The sequence below is a fragment of the Colobus angolensis genome, unplaced genomic scaffold (genome assembly GCF_000951035.1).
Source record: "Colobus angolensis palliatus isolate OR3802 unplaced genomic scaffold, Cang.pa_1.0 Scaffold126, whole genome shotgun sequence".
Taxonomy (NCBI): Eukaryota; Metazoa; Chordata; class Mammalia; order Primates; family Cercopithecidae; genus Colobus; species Colobus angolensis.
In genome coordinates this window covers 1,812,316-1,817,025 of record NW_012113808.1, presented here as the reverse complement: position 1 = coordinate 1,817,025, position 4,710 = coordinate 1,812,316, and positions in this window count along the sequence as shown.

The following is a 4,710-nucleotide window of genomic DNA, read 5'->3' as shown; positions in this document are numbered from 1 at the left end:
TAATTACTTAATTATAAAGAAATGAGAGCACTTCCGGCTTTCTTGCCTACCTGCCCAGCCCCTCTGGGAAGTGTGCCTTTTAAAGACGCTCATCGCTTGCATTTTTATTATCCTGTGATTAAGAGAGAGGACGTCGGTCCACTCCTCGTCCAGGCTGCTTTGGGCTTTAGTGGATCCGCTTCTGGTGTTCCTTGAGGTTCTACTTTCTTGTGAGGGTTCTTTTTTCTCTCCTCTGCTCCTTATTGATCTGTAGCTGCTTATGTTTTTTGGCTTGGCTGAAAATAAGCACTTTTCCTTCTTCCTCTTGGGCTAGGAATGAAAAAGACAGTCTTTGTACTTCTGCTGTTTGGAGTTGGATGTGAGAAATTGATAAGCTAAAAGACTGTGGTTATTTTTCCCCTCCCTTTTCGTGTATCTCGTTAGGGAGCCCTGGAGGAGGAAGCTTTGGGAGGAGTCCCAAGCCTTCTCTCTCGCACCAGGTCTGAGAACTTGTGCGCGGCTGTTCCTGTCTTGTGTGTGCCTGGTCACCCCTCTTCCTCTTTCAGTTTTGTTGTTGTTGTTGTTGTTGTTAATAGCCGAATCATATTTCTGGTTATTTCCTTAATATGGACAGTATTTTCATTTTCTCTGAAGGTGTTGATCGGAGGCCACTGCCTGCCTCCTTTCCTGACCCGGTTGGAGTGAAGCAGGTATGGGCTTGGAAAAGCCTGCTTGGGAAGCACTCCTGTGTTCATTTACAACTCAGCCACCTTCTACTGACCACACACTGCAAACTCGGCTCTCAGGGAGCTGGGGCATTTAGGAAAAGGAAACAAATTAGTGCAGTAAGGTGCATAATAAAACGGCATTGGGACTAACCTGGAGGGATGGCCCAGGCTGCAGGAGGAGGGGTGGGAAGGAGAGAGGGCATGGGGTGGGGGTTGTGCACGTAAGTGAAATGGCATGCCAGGAGCTGCACATAGCTCAGAGTGGCCCCACGTGTTGGCGAGGATGCTTTATGCTGGAAATGTGACCGGTGAGGAGGTTAGGTGAGAACCACGCAGGGTCCTGTATGCTGCAGTCCAGAGCTGGCTACCTTCTGCACTGTCAGATCTCAGTGTCTGTCCCGCTGGCTGCACTGTGCAGGAGGAGTCCTGGGGGAGGGGGAGGGGACAGACAGGAGGCAGGTGGGCCGCTAGAGCCCAGGTGAGAGGAGAAGTGGGCCTTCAGCTGTGGCAGGGTGAATTGGGAGGAAGGGTCCAGAGTTAGAGAAACAGGAGGCAGTGTCTGCAGATCTGGCCAGCTGGTGAGATGTTGGGGATAAGGGGTGGGCAGTGCCAAGCTGGGGGAGATTTCAGATGACAATTCTCAAAATGATGCTCTCTGATTTGACAGCCTTCTCAATTTGGAGGAATTACCTTTGTGTTCCTTCCAGGATGTTGTCACTGGACCGAGAAACTGAAACCCTTTCCTCTGGCATTTTCTAGTTTCCAAGATCGGCCGTGAATTATAAGGACTTCATTTTATTCAACATTCATTGTGTTCAAACCTTCTAGCTGAAAGCTGCCTACCTAGGGGTTAAGGTGTGGCTTTGCCTGTATTCACTTTGCTGTCCTTGACTCTTGGCCGGCATTCCTAGAGCCCCTGCCACGGGACTGCTGTGGGCCGAGACTGATGTCGCCTCTCCCCTGAGAGCATGGCCTGCTCTGCTGTGTGCCTGGCTTGGCCACTGGTTCTCCTTTCCTGGTCCTGCAGGGGCTTTTCTTTTCTTCTCTGTTTTAAAATAATCTCAGGCCAGGGCCCCTCCTGGCCTAATCTTTGATTCTGCGAACAGTGGCTGGCTAGTTTTACGGCCACCTTCCCCTGCAGTGGTTGAGGCTAAAGGGTCACTCTGGAGAGAAGCTGCCTTCCTCCTCCAAGAAGCCCTCCTTCCTGCCCTGCTGCCCTCCTCCCATTGAAGGAGAGCTTCCGTCTCCTGAGTGAGGGCCTCAGCTCTGCCGGTGGGTCAGCGCTGGCTCCCAGCCTGGAGGGCATTGCAGGCTTGGTGAAGAGAGCTCATCTTTAGCTGCTGTTTCTAGGTGTGATTGCTTGTTGGAGGTTGGCAGTGGGAGGTGCTCCTAGCACACGTCCACACCTTCAGGGCAAATGCTCTGTCCCCAAACTTTGTCCCTGTTTAGTTTCCTAAACTGTTATCACTCAGCAACCTCTAGGATAGTCACTGTTAATAGTTCGTACAGGGGCAGCCCTCTTACATACCTGTGTGAGTGTGTCCAACCCCACTGGGCACCTGCCTCCCATTTGCCCACACTCTTCCCCATCCCCCTTTAAATTTAGCTTCAAATCTGAAAAGACAGTGGTGCTGCGTGGCTGAGAGCTGCGAGGTGGACTTTGGGTGAAAGGCTGCCCACCAGGACCACCAGATCAGTCGCTAGCTCGGGGCGTGCACAATGCACTCAGAGGGAGAGCCCTGTGGCACTGCGTTATTTTCCTCCCAGAGCTGAAGCCAGAAACCTGATGGGGAAAGGGGGCATTTTCAGGGCTGGAATAGTTCTGCACAGTCCCTTCCTCACTGTGGACTCCTTTTCTAAATCTGCAAGTCATGAGTAACCTGGATGCATCCCGCGGGTCCCACAGGTCCCACAGCCCTGGAAAGCCCTCGTTTAACACAGGTGCTCTGTCTCCTTGCTGTGGAGGCAGCTCCATGCCTTGCTTCTAGAGGTCCCTCACTCACCTTCCTCGAGTTAACTCCAGGATGTGGGTCAGCCTTTTCAAGAGGTTTTGTTTTCTATTTCTTTCTTTCTTTTTGTTTTTGAGACAAGGTTTGTCACCCAGGCTGGAGTGCAGTGGTGTGATCACAGTTCACTGCAGCCTTGACCTCCCTGGGCTCAGGTGATCCTCCCACCTCAGCCTTCCGAGTAGCTGGGACTACAGGTGTGCGCCACCACGCCCAGCTAATTTTTGTATTTTTAGTGGAGACAGGGTTTCACTCCATTGCCCAGGCTGGTCTCAAACTCCTGGGCCCAAGAGATCCATCCACCTCAGCCTCTCAAAGTGTTGGAATTACAGGTGTGAGCCACCATACCCAGCCCTCCTCCTCCCCACCTTTTTTTTAAACAGAGCCTCGCTCTGTCACCCAGACTGGAGTGATCATGGCTCACTGCAGCCTTGACCTCCTGGGCTCAAGTGATTCTCCTGCCTCAGCCACCTGAGTAGCTGGGACCATAGGCATGTGCCACCACGTCTGGCTAATTGTTGCATTTTTTGTAGAGACGAGATTTCTCCATGTTGCCCAGGCTGGTCTTGAACTCCTGGGCTCAGGCAGTCCACCTGCCTCAGCCTCCCAAAGTCCTGAGATTACAGGCGTGAGCCACTGCGCCTGGCCTGCTTGTCTAATTCTTAATTGCCTGATTTCAGACTGTGCTGCTTCTGGTTTTATGGCTCCTGAAGTCATTTTGTGGTCTTGACCTTGTCTCTCCTGGAGCGGGCGGGGAGAACATTGCAAGGCCATCTAGATTTGACTTGTGTGGCTGAGCACTGGGTTCAGGAGCATCCCTGGAGGGTTGGTGATGGTTGCTGCCTTCTTGCTGTTTTGTAGGGTGTTTCTATTACAGGCTGCCAATAGCTTGGTGGTTTGAGCATCGTATTATTACAGTGATTCTTAGGTCTGGTGTTGAGGACAGCAAGATTTCTGCCTAAACGTGTTCCTTCTCCATAGTAGTGAATCTAGGATGAGCCACTATAGATGCGGGCATGTATTGAATACAACAAGTGGTTGAGGGACCTTGGATTTTGAGGGTTTTTAAAAACCACCTTATTGGTTTGTATGTGTCCTGCCGCAGTGTTGCCTAGGTGGGCTTAATGAGGTGAGAGTTGGCTTTTTGTTTTGTTGTTTTATGCCTCAGCCATGTAAATATAGACAGATACGTTGAATCATTCAATGTCCAGAGGGGGAAATTGCAGCCAAGCCCTCTTCTCTTTTAGAATAGCACAGCATGAAGAATGGCAAAACCTCCCTCTGGTCTTTCCTGCCTCTTTAAGAGTTCTGTCTCCAGAGACTAGCAGAGCTGTCCCTGGGCAGATTTGCTGACTTGTTTCAGCAGGGCTTCTCTGGTGGCCGTCAGATCAATTGATCTTGACACATAGGGGTGCCTCTGAGGGCTTCTCACTCTTGATTTAATTCTCAGAAACGCTTCTCAACACGGTTGGTGTCTTACTTAATTATACCATAATAGAGGTTGACAGCACACGGTGTGACGGACCCCAGGGTGAGGATGGCTGGATGGGCTTGTGGGGCTACTGAGGCAGAGACCCAGGAGGGTGCTCTCCATTCCTGGACGTGGAGCCCGTGAGTGGCTTAAAAGACACGCACTGGCCCCGCTCTGGCGCCAGGAGAGCCATCGCCTGTTTGGTGACTGCAAAGCTGCCCACCTCCATGTGCTGCGGTTTCTCTGTACTGAAGCTTCCCTCTTTACCTCACCGTAGGAAGCCTGAGATGTAACACCTAGAAGAGGCTTGACAGGCTTGGAATCAAAGGCATGACTTCATACATCGCCCAAGGTGTCATATTTCCTCCCAGAAACTTATATTTGGATAAAACAAAAATCCTTTTTTAACCTTTGAAACGGTTTCCAACAGCTGCTTTAAAAAGACATAGTACAACAACTCCTTCCACTTCCTCTTCCTGCCCACTTTGTTTTTGTCCGCAGCCTTTGCGGAGAAGTGAAGGTCTCT